Source organism: Hemicordylus capensis, chromosome 3 (genome assembly GCF_027244095.1).
Source record: "Hemicordylus capensis ecotype Gifberg chromosome 3, rHemCap1.1.pri, whole genome shotgun sequence".
In the NCBI taxonomy this organism is placed as follows: Eukaryota; Metazoa; Chordata; class Lepidosauria; order Squamata; family Cordylidae; genus Hemicordylus; species Hemicordylus capensis.
In genome coordinates this window covers 355,835,225-355,860,236 of record NC_069659.1, presented here as the reverse complement: position 1 = coordinate 355,860,236, position 25,012 = coordinate 355,835,225, and the positions used below count along the sequence as shown (strand labels likewise).

Genomic DNA, 25,012 nt, shown 5'->3' with positions numbered 1-25,012 from the left:
GGCATGCTGAAACCTAATGCTGTTTTCCATGAGCTGAACAGCCCTGCTCAGAGTGTCCCCGGCGCGCCGCGGGCCTCACAGCCAGCAGGCCGAGAAATGCCTTTGCAATCAGAGAGATGTTTGCATTGCGGAGGCATCCGCACAGCACCCAAAAATGCCCGGCTTGCCATCCAGCCCACTCAACGCTTGCTTGTGAACACAACAGAGCCCTCAGACGTGCCTCCCCAGCCATTCCAACACTCCATGTCCAAACAGTCCAGGAGGAGGAAGCCCCAAATAGTGTCCCTCCATCAAACCTGTCCTATGGGAAAGTTCAGCAAAACTATGGAACACGTTTCCAGCTCTCCCACATCTCCTGTTTAGGCTGCAGGTTGCTCAGAACAAACCATTAGAAAAACGACAGAAGAAGTCCCAGCAACTGCAATGGGTTACGCGCAAGAGGGGTCCCCAGCAGATGGTCCCCATCTTCCTATTTGCCTGCTATCCAGGTTAGGGAACTTGGAAGAAATCTGGTCGTGCTACAACACACACACACACAGACACACACACACACATGACAACACAATACAGAACTTTCCACACACAGCGATACTTTCTTGAACTCAACTCTTTTGATTGCTTTTTTCCGGCTCTTTTCAGCTTCAAGAATTTGAGGGGGGTGCGGCGGGAGAGAAATAGCACTATCAAAATTGGTCTTCCCGTTGGCTTCCAGCCAATTTTACTTTCAGGGCTATTCATACTGATTTTTGGAACTCGGTCCAAAATAGACAATTCTGTTGCTTTCGGGTTTGTCTACGCCAGCTCCTTGCAACATGTAAATTGGGCATCTAAATTTAAAATAACCGATGTCTTTTTTGAAACTTGTTAAAAAACCATACAGATGGAGAAAATGCCTCCCCGTCACCCACCCACAGCGCAGTAGTAAAATTCTGGTAATTCAAGCCCATCCATGCAATGCTTTGTGTTAAGAGGTGGGGGTGTTTCTCTCTCTGCCCCCAAACAAGAGGGGCAGACCAGTCTCCCATGACTCACCAGTGGGCCTCTGCCCCAGCTGATGTCTTCCTTCATTTATTTATTTAACAAACTAGCTGGCCCAGGTGCAGAGCATCTGTGCCTCTAGTGCTCCCCCCTCCTTCCTAGCCCTCCCCCCTCCCCACTTCTCAGCCCCCCTCCCTCGTTCTTGGCCCTCCTCCCTTCCTCTCCCATTCCCTCCCCCCTCAGCTCTTCCCCATTCTTGGCCCATTTCGGCCATCGCTTTCCCACATCCCCACTGCTGACGCTCCCCCCTGCAGCTGCTTCCCCCTCCCGCTGCCACATCCCCCCCACCCCAGCCACCACTTTCCACAGCAACATTTTGGCCATCCGGCCATCCAGCCGTCCATTAGCCTGCCCGTTTGCTTTTCCCCTGCAGCTCGCTTGGGAACTCTCGCGAGAGCTGCCACGCATGGGATTAGCGACGGGTATGTTTAAGATAGATAGATAGATAGATAGATAGATAGATAGATAGATAGATAGATAGATAGATAGATAGATTTTTTTTCCATGGAGATCCTAACATGACAACCTAAAACATATCTTTAAAACGTGAAAAGCCTTAAAAGCAAGTTTTAAAAGGTTGATGTGACCGTAGCTTCGCGGTAAAGCACTCGCTTGGCATTCAGAAGGTCCCAGGTTCCATCCCTGGCAGCATCTCCTGAGAGAGCTGGGAAAGACCCCTGCCTGAAGACCTAGGGTGCTGCTGCCAGTCAGAGTGGACATTGCCAAGCAAACCTGAGTCAATAGGCAGCTTCAAAGGTTTACATTTAATGGGTTGTTATATGATCAGTTTTCATTTCAGACTCCTAAACAGCAGCTCAGATAAACGGCTTTGGCAAATCAGGTATCGCCAACAATTAAAAGTCTGCCTGAACAAAAGTTCTTTAACTGCCTTAAAATGAGAAGAGGGGAAGCCTGATACAAACCCCCACAGGTTCCGTGCCACCACTGAAAAGACTTTGGAGAGGAGAGCTGGTCTTGTGGTAGCAAGCATGACTTGTCCCCATAGCTAAGCAGGGTCCACCCTGGTTGCATCTGAATGGGAGACTTGATGTGTGAGCACTGCAAGAGATTCCCCTCAGCAGGGGAAGGAGCCGCTCTGGGAAGAGCAGGAGGTTCCAAGTTCCCTCCCTGGCAGCATCTCCAAGATAGGACAAGATTTTTTTATAGGACAGGATTTTTTTATTGAACCAACAAACTACCAAAGCATACAGTACGTTGCCAAAGCACAATTATATACAAAGTGATTGTTTGTACGATATATCTACAAAGATTTACACACAAGGATTTGGAAACACACAAGTTATGAAGTATATGCAGGTAGTACTGTAACTCGGGGGTGGGGGATTACAAGGCACATCAGGTAATCGGGGGGGGGGGTTACGTCCAACGTCCATTTTCACAATTTGTCCCATTGTTGTTTAGAAGAGATGCTCTTGTCTTTTTGCACATAACCATACAAACTTTTCCAGAAGAGATTTACTGTCTCATCTGCGTGAACCTCTTGGTCGCGTCTTCCCTCCCTATTCCTATGCAGGAGCATTGCATAAATGACATACAGGTTTACTAACCTGATTACGAGGAGGGGAACATTCCAGTTCCCTAGTATGAGGGCACCTGTTCCGTCCCGTTTCCTTGAAGGTTTCTTTCTGGGACCTCGAAAAGAGCTTCTGTCGCTCAAACCCGAGGTTAGTTCTTCCCAAGTCTGTTTTTCCAAATCAGGCCACTCTAACAACTTGCTTACTCCCTGCCACACTCTTTTGGCTACCACACACTCTTAAGAAATGTGAGTGGGTTTCCCTGAATGTCTTGCCTAGCTCACTAGCTTTCTGTTTGCAGGTGATTTTAGGGCACTCTGGGAGCCATGGCTTAGTGGCTAGTACTTAAGTGGTAGTACTTGATGGTATAAGCGCCACCTTGTTTCCCATGAATGGAAAGGGACTTTTTTCTCCTTAAAGAGAGTGATAGGGTGATCGGGTTGCAACAAGTACTGTGAAGTGCCGTGTTTGTAGCGTTTACGTTCTAAATCAGGTTTTAAGAAACCCACTTCTAGAATCTCTCCATAAATTGTTTTCCTTAGCTGCTTATTTGAGGAGGATCCTTTAAATAGATCCGGTTCAACCTTCCATTTTTTAAGTGTGAATAACAAATCTCTCAAGTAGTCCAGGTGTTCTCTTTTTAATACTTGTGTGATATTGTCCTTGAAAGATCCTTTCCCCCACCATGCTATGCCCCATGCTGACTTGCGCCAACGCAGAGCGAAAAGCGAGACCCAGGTTTTTTTCAGGAGGTTGGACATGTTATGGACATTCATGAAAATCCAGTTTCCAAAATTGTAGGACATGGATTCAGTTACAAAATAGGGTTGCAGGGCAGGTAGGGCTAGGCCTCCCCGCTCAACCTCCTTAAATGCTACCGCACAGGCCAAAGGTAAGGACGCTGCGTGCCATACTAGACGGAAGATCTGGCTTTCAACTCTCCAAAGGAGATCGAGCGGGGGAGGATAGACTACCACCAGGTTATGCACCAGGGGTATCAGGTAAGTCCGGATGTAAACCACTGAGAAATTCCTGCCTGCAACCTTGGAGAAGCCGCTGCCAGTCTGTGAAAACAATACTGAGCTAGATAGACCAATGGTCTGACTCAGTATATGGCAGTTTCCTATGTTCCTATGTTGACCCTGCAGCCCATGGAGAGGAGAACTGGTCTTGTGGTCGCAAGCATGACTTGTCCCCTTAGCAAAGCAGGGTCTGCCCTGGTTGTATATGAATGGGAGACTAGACGTGTGAGCACTGTAAGAGATTCCCCTCAGGATGGAGGGGAAGAACAGGAGGTTCCCAGTTCCCTCTCTGGCAGCATCTCCAAGATAGGGCTGAGAGAGACTCCTGCCTGCAACCTTGGAGAAGCCACTGCCAGTCTGTGAAGACAAAACTGAGCGAGTTGGACCTATAGTCTGACTCGGTATATGGCAGCTTCCTATGTTCCATGACTGTCCACAGCCTGTCCATGATACTGCACAAGTTGGAACTCAACTCCTGAGAAGCTGGCAAAATGTTCCAACTCCAACATCGTACAGGACACCCTCTCATCTACATTTTCACAGATCATGGTTTCCTGCATCCACAGATGGGTCCTAGAGACCCAGTTTCTTTATCCACAGTATTTTTTAAAAGCCTATTTTTGCCTATCCACCGTTCCTGAGTGCCTGGAAATGACTTCCGGTGTCATTTCTGGCCTTCATTTGGAGCACAGAGCCATTTTGTAGCTCTTTTTTTCAACAACATCAAAAATTCTGTGAAAATTCACACAAAAATGGAGAATGGAGATGTTAGGGGGCATTGTTGGCCAGCAAGACCCTGCTTTTCTCCTCTTATTTCTGCCCCTCCTCACTTCTTTGGCCCTTCCTGTTGGTGTCAGGAACCTTACCTCTGGATTCCCATAGGGGTACAGTTTCTTTATTTAGGGTTTCCATATGCACACCTATAGGCGAGAAGGGAACCGCCGTGAATAAAGAGGGCCTCCTCCTGTATGTTGGAAGCGTGCACTCCCTGAGGCAGAAGTTCCCAGACCTGGTTGGAATACAGCTCCCAACATCATTCTCAGCCTTCAGCGACTGTGTCTGAAGCTGATGGGAGTTGTAGTCCAACAAGAAGCTTGAGAACCTCTGGTTTTGCCCAACACTGCACCTGCTTGGCTGTCCTCCACCGTTTGCTTGGACACTGGAGGGCACTTGGGGACAACTGCAAAGGCAGAGAGAGTTCCAGTCTCGTTCCTGACAGAATCCAACCCACTCAGCTGTAAACACATCATGGATGTCTCCAGGAATCCGGGCGCTGCCAGTGAAGCATTGAGGGCGAGGTGCAAAATGTGACTCCGACGGGGCACCGGACTGGCGCGGTGAGAGAGGAAGACGGGCAGAGATGAGTACAAGCCCCTAAATAACAGGCCCTCGTGCAGAGTCTTGGCCCTCTCCTCCGTTGGTCTGTCTCTGCCTCGGAGGCTGGCAGCAGCTGCGAGACCCACAGCACATACTGTACATTCCGGCAGCATCTTGGGGGCCATGATGTCAGTAACCCTAACCCTCGTGTCCGTTGCAGGAGGGCACGAGTCAAATGGGGGGATGAGCAGGGCAAAGGCGGTGTAGAGTTCCCCTCTCAGGCATATAACGTTGACGGGTACTTAATTATGACAACACCTGCTCGGCTCCCCACTCCTCGGAGCACAGTGTGGGCTTGTTTATTGAGCCAGGCGGCACAGCCCATAACCAGGAGGGGCCTGAGATTTCCGCTTTGCTTCAGAAACGTAACCCAAGCCCGTTCTTCCCAGGGAGAGCCGACCCCCGCACATAAGCTTGCTCCTCGGCCTCCAGAGATGCTGCTGACCTTGTTCACGCTGTTGCATGGCTCTGTTATCAGGGCTCGCCAGGGGTTTCGCCCCCAGATCTGGTTTCAGTCACCGTGTCCATCTACCCTATGCAACAGAACAGAGGAGGAGCCTGCCTGGATCAGACCAAAGTGGGCCCATCTGCTCTGACAGGCTGCTCCCCACAAGGGCCTTGGGGAAGCATCTAGGCAAAGGACCCCCCTCCCACTGCGGTATTCAGTGGCAGGCTGCCCCTAAGGCTGCAGACAGAAAGGTCTGTTGCAGTGCTTGATTCCCGTGATTCTAGGTCTTCTGCCTGGTTTATCATGTATAGTTCTACCCAGCCTTTCTAATCCAAGAATGTTCCTAGCGAGACACAATCCACAAAAACTTATCACAATATTTTGATCTGGATTCAAAAAACTCCTCAGCATTCCGTCGCTCCTTCTCCACTCAACGTTTGCTCTTTTCCCTACTGGATCACTGGCCCTACAAGCTGTGTGTATCACTGTGGGCAGGTTCTCACAATCAGAGCGAAGTCTAGCAAAAGATCCCGGTGAGGTACACATTTCCGTGGAATGTGTCCTGAAAGCCAGGGGGGAATCAGTTCTCTCAGGTTGGCACTACACCAACCCATAATATACTCAAGATCAACAGAGTTCAGATCTAAGCTTAACGATCCTGGGTAAACGTCACATTCGTGTGGTACCAACCTGAGATGGTCCATTTTTCCCGGGTTATCGCAACATGCTACATAGAAACTTAGAAAGCTTCTATATACTGAGTCAGACCATTGGCCTATCTAGCTCAATATTGTCCTCACAGACTGGCAGCGGCTTCTCCAAGGTTGCAGGCAGGAGTCTCGCTCAGCCCTGTCTTGAAGATGCTGCCAAGGAGGGAACTTGGTACCTAGAAGCTCTTCCCAGAGTGGCTCCATCCCCTGAGGGGAATCTCTTACAGTGCTCACACATGTAGTCTCCCATTCAAATGCAAACCAGGACTGACCCTGCTTAGCTAAGGGGACAAGTCATGCTTGCTACCACAAGACCAGCTCTCCTCCCTGGGAGCATGCACGCAGCTAGTATCGCTCAAGTTACAAGGACCTGCCCTGGGCATGTGTGTTCGCACCCCACAGGTGGTAGCAAACATGGCAATGTGATTTCGAACATTAGAAAAGCAAAACCCACCAGTGGCGAACATGACCGTCACCTGCACAACGGCGTCTGTGCAACCGTTGCAGAGGAACAAGGCTGTCCGCCAACACTGTGGGTGGCACTGCTTTAGACACACACAGCGGCCCAAGCAGTGCTGATTTTCCATTTACATCGGGCGTCTATTTTACAAATGGGCGTGGGCACTGACATCACAAGATGGAGGAAGGTGGGGGACAAAATCTGCTGAGTGGGAGCTTTGAGAGTTGGGGGCAGAGTCTACATCTGCCTGTCCTGGATTGGGGGGGGGGGGACTATATAGCACAGTGATGGTGCACATGGTTGGCCATCCCAAACACAGTCTCTGGTGTCTGCAATTCATTCATTTATTTAAGCATCTCAAAGAGCAAGGATGAGAGAGATCTTTGTTTGCCTGGAAAGTTCCTGCCAGTCCAAGTAGGTGACACTGGGCTGGATGGACAAATGCTGGACTCAGCAGATGGCAGCTTTCTATGGGCATTTCTTCCAAAAATCAACATCGGCTTCTATAGAAAATCCCAGCATCGTAGAACATACCGTCTGCTTGAATGCCAGAGATGCTGCAGCTTTGCAGAAGGAAGCCCATCGAGCCAGGCGGCCTGCATATTAACCCTGTGTTCAGCTGACCTATCAGAAGAGCCACCTCACCACCACCACGGCCTGTTACCCCATTGGGCATCATCTGCCCCAGGTCCTTGCAGAGGCTGCCAGCACCTCCCATCCGGCCCTTGCGGTTGGGGAGCCCGTAGGCACTCTGGCCTGAGGTGGTGTGGAGTGAAGGCAGGGCCAGGGAAGGCAGGGCGCAGGGCGCAGCCACCCACAGAGAGACGGCCCCAGACGGCCTCCTCGTCCGGTGGCAGAAGCCTAGGGGTGTGCTCAGGCGTGCTACTGGGCCCCAAGGCAAACAGCGAGCTGGAACCTCCAGCAAAAACCATGATCAAGAACAAATATATGAAAATAAATCTGTATTAAAGCTACAAATGGCCATTCATGCAAGTTATCAATTGACTGATTGATTAATTAAGTGCCGTCAAGTCAGTTTCAACCCTTAGAGACCACAGAGATAGTATTGTCTGCTCTGACGTACTTACGACAAGTCTTACGTACTTGTCTGCTCTGACCCAAAGGAGAGCATCCTCCCAGGCTCAATTTAATGTCCTGCCATCTATGGCTTTGGTCCCTTATAAGGACCGACTATGTCCCTGTGGTGCAGAAGTGGCTGAGACAACTGCACATGTGCTCTTACACTGTACCTTTTGCAAAACCATCCGTACCTCCAGGCTCGAACCTTATTTGTACAAATTTTGGGGACATCAGGATGAGTTCTATGTTGAGCTCTTCCTGTCAGGTAGGCACAAGGGAATTACCTTGGCCATGGCCAGATTTTGTGCGGCTGCTATAAAAGTAAGAAATGTTTCAATAAATTTTAATTGATATGTTTTATGTGCTATTCTTTCCCCCCCTTTCTCTTCTGATAATTGTATTATTGCTGCTTGTTGTATGTATGCTGTGTTTGGTCTTGTACCGTAAATAAATGGATGATTATTATTATTACATAGACAGAGTTATCAATACATACACATAAAACAAGCATCTGATGGGTTTTCTGGATAATGACTCATTTCTATACTTTATCAAACTCATGGAAAGTTTGAATAAGTTTGAAAACTTGTGAAAGGTTCCCAGTGCATTGGTTCTCAGTGATTACTTGCCGCAAAAGTGATTTGGTTGACCTTGATTCAGTTCTAGCATTAGGGATCCAGCTGCACATTTTTCATTTGGAAATGGTAGACCCAGGTGGGTAACTTGTCCCTTGAGCAATCCTATGCAGAGAACCTCAGTATTCAAGGGGATTCCATTCTCTGCAATTACCGTGGATAAGGAAACCACAAATACTGAGTAATTATGTCTATGGGATCACAGGTGTTAGGTTTCCCAAAGATTTTTTAAAAAGTGCAAGAAATGGGTAAAATGCCCATAAAAATGCAGGGGAAAGTGCCCTACAATGCTCAATCTGTCCCCAGCTGTCCAGCAATGCCCCCCAAATGCTGCAATATTTGGGTTTTTCCAAGAAAAATCACAGTCTCTGTCTATCTGTCTGTCTGTCTCTCTTTGAAACAAAAATGAGCCCAAAATGGCTCCCTTGCGGGCAGAAATGACCTCAGAGGTCACTTCCGCACACCTGACCCATGGAAATGCAAAAATTAACCCTTTTTTGCTGGGTTTTTTGCTTATATTGAGGTCGGGTGCCAATAACCTGGTCGTGGATACATGAAACAGTGGATGTCAGGTCTGCAATTAACGAGGTTCTTTTTTTAATGTGTATTTACATACTTATTTTCATAAGTTGGATAAAGTACTGAAATGAGTTGTGTATGTATGTAATATTTGTATTTATAGCCATTTGTAGCTTTAATACAGATTTATTTTCAGATCGTTGCTTTGGAGCATGATTTTTTACTGAGGCTCCAGTCCGAGTGACTTGTGGGACCTTCTCCTCTTTTGTGGTTGTCTCCTGGGTCCAGCCACTTGCACACGGGGTTTCCTGCTCTGATGATGCCAAACTGGAAAATACATAGAAATACATTCTGATTAGAAAAAGGGGATCTTTCCCTTCCAGTCTATTTATGGTCTAGCAAAAAGTCAGTTATGGTTTGCCGAAACCAACAGGTAACTCAGGAAGGGTCTTGCCACTTAGCTGAAGCGTTATTTGTCTTCCCTCAGCCATCACAAATATTCAGTAAATTATCAAGATGTTTTGCCACCCTGGCTAGATTCTAGAACTTTCACAATATCTCTGTGTTTGCTGGAGATTGAGGTGGCTCGTGTGTTCAGGAACCCATTTGTACAGGAGTCCAAATCAATCATGTAAGTATTTATTTATTCAGCCAGCATAAATAAATCATAAATCCATGCACACCTTTCAAATAGCCCCTCATCAGCGAGAGGAGCCGAGATCCTGTTACAGTTCGTATTACATCAGTTGCCAAATTCCACACCATGTTCGCTGACAATAGCTTGGATTCAGAGATCGCGCTATGTGCGTGGAAGATATGCAGAGGTGGGGGGTCTCCCCCCACTCAGTTTCTCCCATCTGACAGTCCCCTGTGGCCAGGGACCTTCCAGAGCAGCTGGGGTGGGGGTAGCGGGTGTACAGGAGCTCAGAAGGGGAGAAATGGGCAACCTCTCCTCAGGGACAGACGTAGTTACTGCTCACACAGCACAATAGTTAGATCCAAGCAACTGAAAATAATTTGCCATTGGGCAGGAGACGTTCTCCGACCTGGACCACTGGAAGCAATCCGGCTGGGAGCCCCTGTGCTACATCTCCGACTCCATGTAGGGCAACTCTGTAAGTTCAGATTAAAACATGTGCTTGGCAATAAAATGCCCCCGCATTCTGAAATCTGGTTTAAATCAAGATTGGAATTTCTGCTCCAGTACAACCCTCTCCAACGTCCTATTTATCCAGGCCAAATGGTTTTACACACACATCATTAGAGATGCAAATTATTTTCTCTTTTGTATTCCAGTATTGACCCAGTAGATACACTCATGTTTATTATGTTCCCAGTTTGCACTGGAACAAGAACCAAGACTCTCAAAAGCTTGCAAGACCTTGGACTGGTGAGTTGGTCCAACAAAATCTATCACTTTACCCAACATTAGGACACTGTTCCATCTAATGCTAGCAACAAAGAAGACACCCTCCACACCCAATGCCCTCAAAACACCTTTACCCTTGGTGTGTATGTTGGGGGGAGAACCAGGCAGCTCTCTCACACTCACACTCACACACACACACCCCACTCACAGCCCCACGGAAGCAAAGGTTGCTTGGAGTTGCCAAGCCAGTGGAGAAGAAAGAGTCGAGATGCTGCACAGAGAGGGCAGGCTGGGTGGCTGCTAGAAGGAAGGATGAAAAGGCTACCCAGAGTTGGAGCCTGTCTCCTCCGATCTCAAAACTGGCCCTGGCAATCTTGGAGTGTGGCGTGGGTGATGGGGCTAGGTTGCACGCAGCCTCCTCTCCTCGTGCTTCTTGCAAGCTTTGCAGGGAGGGCGAGGAGGTGAGGGCAGCCTCCTCTCGTCTTCCCGCACTCCTTAACAAGCTTGCCAGGTGCAGGTTGGTCTCAAGAGCTGCTCCGCTGGTAGGAGCAGGGTGGGCAACATCTAGCTGTCCTCCTGACATGCGAATGATCTGCCAGCTGAGGAAACCGCCTCACCTTGCCTCACCAAAGGACTGCCCCTGGGCAGTGCTAAAGGCTGCCACGACATCTGTATCACTTGCTGTCTGAAAGTACCCGAGTCAAGGGACCACTAACGCCTCAAATACTGATACTCTGGAATGTGGCTCTTTGGAGGAGCCGATGTCCAAAACCCAACACACACACCGATCCTCCTGGTGAGAGGGGTGCAGGGCGGACATCCATGCCCACCTCCCTCCCTCCTTGCACCTCACCTAAACCCAGGGGTACCCCAGCCTAGTCACCCAAGGGTTTATTTCCTAGGCTCCAAAGACTCCTTGCAATGGTCCACTGAGATCAAACCCAGTTACGTGAGAATCGGGACAGAAGCAAAAAACAGGCAGCTGTTCCCTGACAGGGAGCGCAAAACGTTTCTGGCAGCAGAAAACAAGCGTGCCTCGCGCACATCTTGTGACGAAGGAGAATTCACAAATATTCCAAGAAAAGGAGGAGGAGGAGGAGGAGACGCTCGCCTGGGAGTCATGACGCCGAACTCCCCCGCGCTCCCTCTTTTCCTCCGCGTGCCTCTTGTCGTGGTCTCTACCATACCCCCTCTCTCGACGGCTTCTGTCACCGTGCGCTCTCAGCAAGATATTTTTAAATCTTTCGCTGCGGCTCATAACTGCGAGTGTATCAGCCAAAATACCTCCTACTGAGGGAGGTTATATATAGATCCATGCACAGCCAGGGATCGCGGAGAAGATGTACAACACGCAGCCAATGCCGGTAACGTGGTACAGACTGAAGTGGGACCCCTGCTGGGTTTGAACCCAATGGACCACCAAGGGCGGCCTCTTGCCTTCCGGCCGGAGATCCCAAGCGCCTCGGAGAAGTTCACAAGCAGGGCATGCAGGCAAGAGGTGCACCTTGTAGTCGATCCCAAACACCCGGTTGCCAGAGAGATGTTCTCTCCAGAAATAGGGCCGAGTCCTCAACCAGTCCTCAGGGCTGGTAGCCAGCCAACCTACAAGCTGACTTGTAGACAGAATCCCTCCCGCTAAGCCTGACTCCCTCCAGTTGGCAGGAGCCCGGAGAGAAGAACTTGTCCCCAGCACTTCCGACGAATGCGTCTTTCTTTTTTAAAGAACTGGGGAGGCTGGAAATTGAACCTGGGACCATCTGCATGCAAATCATGTTCTCGGCCACAGAACTAAAGGTCCTAGACCCTCCGTAGACGGCTCTGTTGTGCTCATGGGTCAAGCAAGAAGGGCTGGAAAGAAGCACTTGGCTTGGTCGGCAGAGCTTTCACCTCAAGCCTCCTTCAAAACCATCACCTTGGTAATAATTCAAAAGAGCAAGACAGGAAGCTGCCTTCTACCAAGTCAGACCCTTGGTCCATCTAAGCGCAGTATTGTCTGCACAGTTTGGCAGCGGCCTCTCCAAGATTGCAGGCAGGAGTCTCTCCAAGCCCTATCTGGAGATGCCAAGGAGAGAATTTACTTATTTATTTAAACATATTTCTATACCGCCCAAAACTCACGTGTCTGGGCAGTTTACAACAAAGCAAACATTAGTTAAAACAAATGACAACAGAAATATTAAAACATTAGTTAAAACAAAATAAATGATACAGACAAAGTTAAAACTTTACAACAATTTAAATTTAAAAACATTTTAAAACGATGTTAAAACTATTAAAACAATATTAAATTAAAAGCCTGGCTGAACAGATGCATCTTTAAAGACTTTTTTAAAAGTTGTCAGATATGGGGAGGCTCTTATTTCGGAAGGGAGCATGTTCCAAAGCTTTGGGTCAGCAGCAGAAAAGGCCCGTCCCCGAGTAGCCACCAGACAAGCCGGTGGCAACTGCAGACAGACCTCTCCTGATGATTTCAGTGAGCGGTGGGGTTCATGATGAAGACGACGTTCTCCCCGGGCCCAAATTGTTTAGGGCTTTATAGGCTACAACCAGCACCTTGTATTTTGCCCTGAAACATATCGGCCTTCTGCACGCAAGCAGGCAGGTGCTCTTCTCAGAGTGGCCCCATCCCCCAAGGATAATTTCTAACAGGGCTCACAGATGTAGTCTCCCATTCAAATGCAAACTAGGGCAGACCCTGCTTAGCAAAGGCAACCATTCACGCTTGCTACCCCAAGACCAGCTCTCCTATACCTCTATTTGGATAGAGTTAACTATACAAAATAACTGTGGGACAATTTGAATAATACCTTACCAGCCTATGCAAAAAGCGGGCACACCGAGAGTGCACCCACCAGACATCTTCCACTGAGACACTGCTGGTGTCTCCCTTCATCAAGCAAGGGTGAGCTGTTCATCCAAATGGCTACTCTGCACCCTTCAGGTTAACAGCCCAGCCCCATTCAATAAAGGGGCTCACAAGGAGGGCTTTGGGTGTCTTCGACAGAAGACCTGCCCTTATGACAAGTGGGAGAGAGGAGCTGACCTTGGCCTGCTGGTTAGGGGAAGGTCCGTGCACTGGTTCAGGGCCAGTGTACAGGGAGCAGGACCTTTTTGAAAAAGGATATGTGCATGCGGGTTCTTGGGACAAGCACCACTGCAGCTGGAAGCTGCGTGCGGCAGCACTACCGTGGGGATCAGGCAATGCCTGCTCTCTCTTCCTTTTTTTAAGATCCCACGCCCCACTCCGCCTAACCAGTGCACGAACCTCGGTTCCTGCACATTCCTACTCCTGGTGATTACTGTGAGAGCTGTGAAAACTGTGGCTGTGAGAAACAGCCTGGCCATGCTGGGCAAGAGGGACCCCCAAGGGTCTGACTCAATCTAAGGCTGCTTCCCATGCAGTGGCTTGCAGAGGCAGATCAAGAGGACCTTTTGTGCCTCCCTTCTGACCATCGTGCCGAGCGGGCAAAATCCCAGGCAGGGTTTCCATTCCGGGTTTGCCAGCCACTCAGTTCATTGACTAGGCTTTGCTGTAGCACCAGAACTGAGCCTAACTCGCATCCATCTTGCACGTAACTCATTTTAAAAGCTGTTCAGCAGCCCGTGCAGCTCGTCAGAGCCATGAATCCCATCATGGAATAATGTGTTAGGGCAGGAAGTTATACTCATTCAGCAAGCGAGAATTCCCAGGGCTCTTTGGGGAAGGAAGCCAAAACCTACCAAGGTGAGGACTACAGACCAGAAACTTTTGCAGTTTTACAAGTGGGGGTAACTTCCACAAAAAGAGCTTCAGTGAGCCCCTCACCCAGATTTAGCCCCAAATACCTCTCCACCCACCATCCAGCCAACCTTGTCCCCCTCCCCACACATCACACTTCATGCAGGAGATCAACAATGGACTTTGCAGCAGGAAAAATAATGCAGGAAAAAACAGGCAGGAGGGACAACTTAGGCTAGATCTACGTCTCATGTGGAGAGCAGCTTCTAACGGGAATCACCACGGAGGTGAAGAAAAGATTTGCTGCTCCATGCCGGTGTTTTCCCTGCCTGCCTGCCTGCCTCTCGTTGACAGCTGGCGGCATCCCAACCCACTTGCTCTCGTCCTCACGATGGATTAGCTGTCTTATTTTGTCAGACACAGAAATGCTCACTCGAGGAAACTCAAAGCGCTTTGGGGTGAGAAGGCGCTGCTCAGGCAGCTTTTTGAGGAAATAAAACGTTCCAGAGAAGGGAAGAAGGACATGTTAACGTGCCGATTTTTAAATCAAAATGGATTTGTAGGCAGCTGAAAAGCTGTCCCATTCCTATCAGCTGTGAAGGAAATTAATGCACCAGATCAAATATACCAGAAATGGCAGCGTGACCCAAATACCCTTGCTGATCACCATTTCTGGGCTCATTGCAAGGGAAGTTGGATATTTAGAGAAGTGTCACAAGACACAGGGCGTGGCTACTAGATGAGGTGACGTTTTAAACGGATCAGGCAGACCCAGGGGGAGAGAGGAGGTTGCCTTCTACCAAGTCGGACCACTGGTCTATCTAGCACTATATTGTGTACACTGACTGGCAGCAGCTCTCCAAGGTTCCAGGCAGGAGTCCTTCCCAGCCCAACCTGGAGATGATGCCAGGGAGTGGGCCTGGGGCCTTCTGCATGCAAAGCAGATGCGAAGCAGCTATGGCTATCTTCATGAAGGAAGAGGGTCAATTAATGGGCTATTAGTCATGGTAGCAAAATGATAGCCTGGTGTAGTGGTTAGAGCACCAGACGAACTTGGGAGACCTGGGTTTAAATCCCCACTTAGCCCAGGGCCACCTAGTTAGCCACGAGTTAGCCCATCACCTTGGTCCAGTCACTCAATCTCACAAGGTTATTGAGAAGATAAGGTTGGGCAGGGTGGAAGAACCATGTAAGGGATGTAACAGAACTATACTAATTTGTAGCTGAATTCTGAAATGAAGCGTGAATGATGGGAGTTGTAGTCCAACAGCATCTGGAGGACCCAGGTTGGGAACCTGCGACTGAGACTATTCCCTGCAGACCAAGGGGAAAGAATGAGCTATAGATGAACTCCATAGCTGGCAGAGGTTAAAATAGCCACAGAAGTAGACACAATCTCGGCTCTTCCCGGTTTGGCTATTCTTGGAGATTTCCCAAACTTCTGGAGGGCTGCATCCGCCCCTAAATTCACGGTCTGCTGGAGGGCTGCAGAATGGGGCAACCCAAACTATTTGTTCAGTCTGGTAAGCCTGAGAGGCACCAGGCACTTGGCCAAGGCCAGTCCAGCAAAGTGTTAACACTCACGCTTGTGCATGTAAGGTTGAGGGGGCTTCCCTTCCAGGAAAGGCCTTGGGGGGGGGTCCACCTCCCCTTTCACGGTTCTTGCAACAAAACAAAATATACAACAACCTCCCTGCACTGGAAACATCTGGCATCGTCCTGGGTGCCTAACCTTCAATCAGTGGACTGATACAGCTAGCTCAGGACCATTTACTCTAACTGGCAGGCGCTCTCCAGAACCCCGGACAGAGGAAGGGTTTTCCCGGTCTCGCTATGTGATCCGAGAGGAGAGCTGGTCTTGCGGTAGCAAGCATGACTTGTCCCCATAGCTAAGCAGGGTCTGTCTGCCCTGGTTGCATCTGAATGGGAGATTTGATGTGTGAGCACTGCAAGATATTCCCCTCAGGGGATGGAGCCGCTCTGGGAAGAGCAGAAGGTTTCAAGTTCCCCCCCACCGGCAGCATCTCCAAGAGAGGGCTGAGAGAGATTCCTGCCTGCAACCTTGGAGAAGCTGCTGCCAGTCTGTGAAGACAATACTGAGCTAGATAGACCAAGGGTCTGACTCAGTATATGGCAGTTTCCTATGTTCCTATCCTTTTAAAACATGGGAGATTGAACATGGAACCTTCTGCCTGCAAAGCAGGTGTGCTACCTAAGGTATGACGTTTTAACTGAAATGCTAGATCTCAGCATAAAGGAATGAATCGCTCTGAACAAAGCACTCTAGGTGCCCCTGTGTCAGTGGTGTGATTTTTTTTAATTTGTCTGAATATCAGCATTAAGCTAGAACTCTCCCCCGCCCCCCCAAAAAATTTGTGCATGCCTTTGTTCATTGTGGGGGGTTCCATCATGTGACTAACAAGCTTCAGTCTAATGTAGCACAGCCCAGACAGAGACCTATTTACTAGAAATGATGCAGACTCCTCTTTTCAGCCGACTTTCCAAAAGAAAGAAGGATTGAGATTGTGTTTGGGTGTGGCTGAGTCTCCTATAACGTTTGCATTGACCATCCAATATAAACCAAAGTCATGGCTCAAGGGAGGGAGTCCCAGGGGACCACAACACAAGGATTCCTTTTGCCAGCCCACTGTTTGTTTCGGGGGGGGGGGTGCCTCACTGGGAGCACTAGGTCGCTTGAGCTCCAGGACCCCCCTGAGCGGGTGGAAGCACTCTGGCTGCTGCTGAGGTCTGTGGGATCCAGAACAGGGTTCTCAAACTTTTCCTTTATGCGGACCACTACAGGGTCATCGACAGCCTTTGCAGACCACCATGCAAGCAAGCCACTTCAAACAGTAACATAGCCTTTGGCTGACGGGAGTCAGCCGTATATATCAAGGGTATCCAAAATGTAGCTATTTCTAATAATGTATTATGCTCACTTTGATGCTGGAGAAGACTTTTGAGGAGACCATGGACAGCCAGGAAAACAAACAAACGGATCATAGAACAAATCAATCCAGAATTTTCACTTGAGGCACAAATGACCAGGCTCAAACTATCATACTTCAGATACATTATGCAATGATCCAGCTCCCTTGAGAAGTCCATAATGCTGGGGAAAGCTGAAGGAAAGGGAAGAAGAGGACGACCAGCAGCAAGGTGGATGGACTCGATCACGACAGCAATGAATGCACCACTGAGAGACCTTCAAGGCCAAGTTGAAGAAAGATCATCCTGGAGAAAATCTATCTATGTGGTCAACACCAACTTGACAACACTTAATCAATCAATTATGCTCACTCACAAACATATTGCACTCATCACAGTGCATTTATCTGCAGCAGGCCTACCGGTGGGGAAAAGAATAAGACGTACACAGGATTATACTATATCATTTTTTCCCCCCATGGACCACCAACAATACCCTTGTGGATCAACAGTGGTCTATGGACCACAAGTTGGGAACCACTGATGTAGAAGCTAGCATCAGAGCTGAGTGTCTTAGCTGGGGCACACTCATCCTCGTCCTCATAAGAACATAAGAACAGCCCTGCTGGATCAGGCCCAAGGAGGCCCATCTAGTCCAGCATCCTGTTTCGCACAGTGGCCCACCAGATGCCGCTGGAAGCCACAGGCAGGAGTTGAGGGCATGACCTCTCTCCTGCTGTTACTCCCCTGCAACTGGTACTCAGAGGCATCCTGCCTCTGAGGCTGGAGGTGGACTATAGCCCTCCGACTAGTAGCCGTTGATAGACCTCTCCTCCATGAAGTTATCCAAAGACATCTTAAAGCCATCCAGGTTGTTGGCTGTCCTCAGAGAGGGTCTCCTCCAGACCAGAGTCCAGGTGGGCCATGACACATTGTTTGCCCCCGTGCACCCAGCATTCAAAGGTCTACTGCCTCCAGACATAGAGGTGCCACTAAGCCATCATGGCTAATAGCCAACAATAACCTCTCCTCCTCCTCCAATCCCATTTTAAAGCCATCAAAGCCAGTGGCAGTGACTCCCATAGGTTAGGAGCATCTGCCTTATATTGAGTCAGGTCCATCTAGATAAATTATGTGTTGTGCTGAGAAAGACTCTCTCTGGCCTGGCCTGAGTCATAGGAACATAGGAAGCTGCCATATACTGAGTCAGACCATTGGTCCATCTAGCTCAGTATTGTCTTCACAGACTGGCAGCAGCTTCTCCAAGGTTGCAGGCAGGAGTCTCTCTCAGCTCTGCCTCTTGGAGATGCTGCCAGGGAGGGGACTGGGAACCTAGATGCTCTTCCCAGAGCGGCTCCGTCCCGAGGGGAATATTTCACAGTGTTTACACATCAAGTCTCTCATTAATATGCAACCAGTGCAGACCCTGCTTACCGTGTTTCCCCGAAAATAAGACACTGTCTTATATCTATCTCGCGAGGCGGCGAGAATACCGGTACGGTAAGCACGGCGGTGGCGGGCAGGAGTGCGCAGAGTGACGCCGAGGCCTGCTGTCTGGCCCGGCGTCGCTTCCCAGCGTACTCTCGCCGCCTCCCGCCACCGCCGCGCTTACTCTCGCCGCTGCCCGCCACCGCCAGGAGGAGGGGAGATTTTTGAGGAGGAGATTTTCTGAGGAGATTTTTACCGTACTTCCCTCTACCGTATGCCTCAGCTTGCAGCCTGCCACCCCTACCGGTATCGTTACGCCCCTGTCTGTGGGTCTCTCTCACCCCACACAAACACCAGGAGGATAGGGGAAAAGCTTCAGCAAGCAGCCTGCTACTGAGCCAGGAGAGATCACCACTATGTCTTATTTTCGGGGTATGGCTTATATTGCACAACTGCTTAGAAATCCTGCTACGGCTTATTTTATGGGTATGTCTTATTTTCGGGGAAACACGGTAGCTAAGGGGACAAGTCATGCTTGCTACCACCAGACCAGCCCATTAGAAAACAGGTTCACTGGGCCTGGAAGTGCAGCCACCACCGTGAGCTTGTTAAGTCCCCTTAACGGGAAATGGACCAAGAAAGCCGGGCTGGGTGGGTGGCCCTCCTTGCAGTCTGAGTCAACCTAGAGATGTACATATCAGGTGGTATAAAATATGATAGATAGGTAGATATACACAAGTCGCTTCACGTATATTATACCCATCCTGTATCCGCTTCACTGGTTACCGGTCTGCTTCTGGGCTAGATTCAAGGTGCTGGTCTTGACCTTTAATGCTCTACACGGCTTGGGGCTGGGGTACCTGGTGGACCGCATTCGCCTATATGAACCTGCCAGGGTCCTCTGCTCAGCATCTCAGGCCCTGCTCATGGCCCTGCCACTAATAGAGATCCAGTTGGCAGGGACTAGAGACAGGGCCTTTTCGGCTTTGGCCCCTCGGCTTTGGAACACCCTCCCTGAAGAGCTTCGCTATGCTCCCTCCCCCTCAATGTTTTTAAAATACAACTAAAACATATCTTTTTAAGAGGCTCTTTAATGTTTCACCTGTTGCATATATCTGATAGTTTCTATATTTGAGAGAGGAGAGAGAGAGAGAGAGAGAGAGAGAGAGAGAGAGAGAGAGAGAGAGAGAGAGAGAAGGAGGGAGAGAGACTTGCTCCACAACTTAGGAAAGGTAACAATGAGTATCTGTTCCCCAGGAAACAGAGCCAAAGCGGGCTGTGCCAGCCACTCCCTGGGGAGGGCCAATGATAAAATATCCATTGTATACGTAAGGCAATCATCCTAAAACTTCCAGGGCAGCGTTCATCAGATCACACAAAGGGGATTAAAGCACGCACCCAGCCAAGAGCATAAACGCGGCTCTTGCCTCCGCCACGTCTGCAATCACAAGAGGAGGTCACTGCTGACATCACTGATTACGGAGCCACTTGAAACTGGTCTTGGGCAGAGAAAATGAAAAGCATTGCCCACGGACAGAAGCTCTTCTTCGGCACTCACTATACTTCACGCACATCAGACATCAGACCGGTACCAATTCGGACCAAGAGCCAGAGTTGCTCTGCAGATCAAAGGCTGGCCTTGGAGGAAGGAAATCTAGGCCCCAATGTCCACCTGGTGGAAGCAAAGCCCCTGCTCTCAGCCTAGCCTAGGTGGCCTGGTTATGTTCAGCAGCACTTCCTCCCTATGTTTCCATGGGGCCACATGGACCAATGCCAGAGGCTGCCAGGCCAGGCTTGGTGGGTGGTCCCAAGACTCGTGGTCTTCTCACTCCTCCTGGCACCACTGTTGTAGGATGCCCAGCTGGCCTCATCGCGGTGAACTGTTTGCCATTTGGTGGGGCCAGGGCTTTCCTGGGAGGCTCTTGGCGGGGGGTGACTGCTGGCTACATTCTGATTTTGCTTCCAGAATTCATGCTGCTGCCAATATGGTGTGGTTTGGCAGATTGCTGTTTCTGTTTAATGAGTGTATGTGTGTGTTTTGCTTGTTTTAACAATGGTGATTTAATCAATGTTCTCATATTGGTTTTGATGTTCATATGGGTAGCTGGCTTCAGCTTTCACGTCAAAGGAAAATGGCACATAAGTACAATACATGTACCAATATACCAATAAATAACCTATTTTGCAAGGTTGTTTTCCCACTAAAAACACCACCACTCTTCGCTCTCAGAGCCGGCTGCACAACTTTGGCCCTCCAGCTGTTGTTGGACTACAACTCCCATCAACCACAGCCACAGTGGCCAAGGGTCAAGAATGATGGCCACTGTTGTCCAACAACAGCTGGAGGGCTGAAGTTGGGCAACCCTGCCTTCAAGGAAGGACTGGAGACCCAGGGACTCCTTGGGAGCCACAAAGCAGAGCTGGTGAATCGCTCCGCCAGCCGCATTGTGCTTCGCAGCTGCTCTGAGCACCTGGGCACAAAGGCAAGGCAACTATGGGGATGATCTACCCCACCACCGCCGAGCTTTGGAGGAGGAGAGCCAGGATCCACCAGGATCCCCATCAGGGAGGGGAGGGATGCTTCAAGTGAGTGGCTTGGTGGACCCAGGGAGTGCACATGCAGAATGGGTGCCAAGCTGCAAGTTCCCAAACTTCCAGATTGCATTTTTGGGCTTGGGCAGCCAACAGCAATGCCGCCATTTTCTTCCCAGAAATGCCCCCCCCTCCAAGAACCATGCTACATCACCCCATAGTGTCCTTCCGAGGTCTTCTTCAGGGGTGGGGGTGGAGATGGTAGTTAGTTGCCCGTCATCAGGAGTGGTGCAATCCCCTCCCCAAAGCAGTCAAAACGGTCCTTCCCCACATTTTTGCAGCCTACAAACAGGGCTGCAAAATTGAGGCTCAATTCTGCAAATGCAAAAGCAGAGAAATTAGCCAATTCCTTCAGTTAGCTGAATTCTGGAAGTTGGAGAAATCCTGCATTTGCGTGGGCTTAAGTTGGCCATGAAATGTTACAGCTCACAAAGAGCCAGGAAGGAAAAGACGGCATCTCCACATGAGGCGAGACTAGCAGCTTCCTCTCTCTTTTGGGCAGACCCGCACGTTCTCCAGGAACACATGGAAATTTCTGACAAGGCCTCCATCCAGAAAGAAAGCCAGCCACGCATCCAGGCCAAGCTGCCTCCGATCGGCACAGACTTGAAATCTGCTACTCACAAAAGAAGCGATTGATCCAACCATCGGAACCAACTCTTCTCCGTTTTGCAGCAATCATGTCTTCTAGGACCTCGTTGCAGGACCAACCCCCAGGCTTCACATCACATGTGGTGTGAAACTACAAGAGGCTCTACTAATAACCAGCAAAAGGCCTGCCAGTGTGCCCAGGGAAGGGTCTGCATGTGGAAGGGGGGCTTGTGTTTGCAAAGAGCTCAGGGGGTGCACCTCCTCACGGGGTCCCCATCACTGGTAACCAGGTGACCCAGTATCAGCAGATGTCCCAAAGACAGCTCTCCCTGCCGCTTCTGCCCATCCACAGAGCCCACCAGGAAGCAAAAGACAGACTTTCCCCCCTCCTATCCCATCCTTTGCAAGACAAGGAAAGGGCAAGGTTATCCTTTGCTGACATCACACCATGTTCTAGGCTAGAGGCACTAAATGAGAGTGAGACCGACTTTCATCACTTCTGTGTGTGACAGCAAGGGAGAGGCTGACCCCTCACCACCCCCTAGTCCAGGGGTTCCCAACTTTGACTGCCCAGCTGCTGTTAAAACCCCAACTCCCCTTGACCACTGTGAATGGGGTGGTGGGATTCCACCACCTGGGGACTCAAGGCACACCAACCCCTGGACTACTCAACTAGTGACCAAAGCTGGCTGAAAAATGCAGACCGCCCCTCTCCCTCCAAGGTATGCATTTCGGTTCATCTTCGGCTGCTCCGTTTGCTAGCCAGTGCTTGCAGCTAAGTGGGATAGCAGCTGAGGTCTAGGAAAGTGTATCTTCTCTAGCTTGCAGAAGAACGGCAGTGTCAACCCCCACAGGAGAAGGCCCCTCTTCACCTGGGGAGGGGGGCCCTTTTGGATGCCGCACATCAGTTTGGTGGGGGCATGCACAAGGACTTTCTCGGCTGTTGCGTTACTTAGTCTGCAGAACTCCCTGCCCCAAGGGATCTGCCTGGCCCTGCCTCTAACTCAGTTTGGACGTCATTTCTATTTGGGAAGGTATTCCGTCTAGCTATTTCATATTTTGATCTCTGGCTGCCTCAGAGTTTTGATTAGGGTCCCCGCCACCACCGCCCACCCCTCCCCTGCCCTTTGCTTTTATCTTGTTTTTCCTATTGTCATTTTCATTTGATTGTTTGTAAGACTTGATGAAAATCAGTGTGGACATTTTTTGTAAAACTGGAAAGGGAGGAGAAGAATGTCGTCATAGGTGGACAGAGACAACTCGTAACAAGCTCTGCTGTGCGTCACGTAGAGGGTGACATGCCAACTACACTACTGAACACAAGTCCTATTGGAATTAATTGGACAAGTTAGTTATGACTAACTCATCCTATTAGCCAGAGAGTTCCAATTAGATCTCTTGGGCAGTTTACCTTAATTGTTTAACATTGATCAGAAACAGAGTAAAGGACCAGGACAAAAGCAAAAACCAAGAGATGGGTTTTTTTTTAAGGGCATCAGTCCTAAAAAGCACATGCTTCACTGAAAGTAGGAGAGGACGTGATTTAGGGATCTGCATGGCCATGAATCATCCATTCCTGAGATGCATGGCTTCTAATGACAATACGTCTCGAGAGCATGTGACTCTTCTCTTTCAAGATTGAGTCGCCAGACCTCATGGTTGCAAAGAACTACCTATAGCCATAGTCTGGGACCATCTGAAAGGCTAATTTAGTGCAGCAAGAGCTGTTATCACCTCCTTCATCAGAGGCACCAAGGAGCAGCAAGCACGGAGGGATGTGGTAGGGGACCTCCAGGAGTTAGAGAGTGCAAGCACAATTCCCAGCCCCTTTGTGTCCCAAGCCACCACACACACACACACACACACTTTTGTATTAACAAAAGCCATTGTCTAGGAGGAAATAAAAGACCAAGGGAATTAGAGCGGGAGCAACTCCACACCAACATCCTCGATGATTGTTCAGTTATATTCCAATGCCTGCAAAAGACTGAGCTCCCCCAAATCATTGCTGAATACGGCATAATCCAGCTGGTCTAATACATTACTTTTAATAGCACTCAGCCATCCACAGCTCCATTAACAGACCACAGGCCATCTTTATGTGCTATAAACCCGGGCATCTCATTAAGCGCTGCTTTATAATGCAACATCATTCATTTTTAGGATACAGTTCCCGTATTCTTCTGCTAATCAGATACCCGTTTAAAACAAAAACAAAAACCAACAAGTTATAATTGCAAAACAAAATCTCTCCAGAAGGTGTGTGCAAAACAGGGATGTGCACGAATCGAGATTCGTGCACAGATTCGAAGCACGGCTTCGGCTCCTTTAAAAGTGAGGTGAGCAGGTCCGTATCTGCTCCTCGGCTGCTCCATGCAACTTCCTGCTGCAGTGGTACATCTCCCAGCAGCCCTCGCACCACCACGGCATGCACATGTGCAGCAGCCGTTTGCAGCAGCCATGTTTACATACACGGTTGCTGACCACACAAATGGCCGCCATGCATGCTTAGATCAAGGATGTGTTTGACCTCACTTAAAATGCCAAGGGAATTCCTTCAATGCCATTGCCTGAGTGCGAACCTCCTGAGAGCAAAGAGTGTACTCACCCCGCTGAGTTGTGAGTCCTCCCTGTAACACATGAGCAGATAGAGCATATGCCAAGTTAGACCCTTGGTCCACCTCCACATTTACCTAGAGATTTTGCTGTGGGTGAAATTCTACTGCAGCTCTAGTCTTGGGTACATCTTATCAACTTCGCCTCTCATGGAGAGAGTTTCTTCAGCACCCTCCGATTCCCAAGGGGACGTCCAGGGCTGGTGAAAGAGCAAGACAGCATCCACAACACAACTGGACTACCTTCCTTCCACATTCATGTTTTCAATGGGTTCAAACTATTATTGTTTACATACATCACTTTCCAACCCAGCAAAGTTCAAGATCATGGGTAGAAGGATATTTTATTTTATTTTATTTGTTAAATTTATACCCCGCCTTTCATTAAGAAAAGCTCAAGGCGGCTCACAATTAATTTTAAAGACAAGATTATAAAAAAGACACATTAAAATATTGAGCTAAAAATATATAAACAAATCTGATATCTTAAAAAAAAAAATTAAAACACAAGCATAGAAACAGTACAAGAAACAGCAGTGGAGACAATCATATAAAAGCCTGGGTAAAAAGCCACGATTTGACATGTTTTCTAAAAACTGTGATGGAGACTGAGGAGTGGATACCCACCCAGAGAGCATTCCAGAGTCTGGGGGCAGCAACAGAGAAGGCCCTGTCCCAAGTGCACAACAACCGAGCCTCCCTCATTGTCGGCACCTGGAGCAGAGTCCCCTCAGATGACCTCATCAAGCGGGCAGCAACCCTTGGGAGCAGGCGGTCCCTCAGGCAGCCCGGGCCCAAACCATTAAGCTCTCAGGTCCAGTGTCAGGATTTTTGGAAATGAAAGGCGGCCACACAGAAGAAGTTGCTGGACAACCCCAAGGAGCTTCTTTCCTCCCATCCCAGGAACAGGCAGAAGAGGCAAAAGGGAAGCTGAAGGGCTGAAGCCA

General features: G+C 49.3%; 1 protein-coding gene across 3 annotated transcripts in view; it reads right to left on the bottom strand.

The window, feature by feature from the left end:
- The window catches only part of LPP (LIM domain containing preferred translocation partner in lipoma), a 375,151-nt gene that overhangs the window by 290,593 nt on the left and 59,546 nt on the right, over positions 1–25,012 (bottom strand). The window contains exon 1 of one of the 3 annotated variants that reach the window (XM_053313057.1): positions 24,144–24,261. The exons of the other annotated variants lie outside the window; for them this stretch is intronic. The gene's annotated coding sequence lies outside the window, so the exon portion shown is untranslated. Of the gene's footprint in view, positions 1–24,143; positions 24,262–25,012 lie in introns of those variants that run through there. 3 annotated transcript variants of the gene reach the window in all.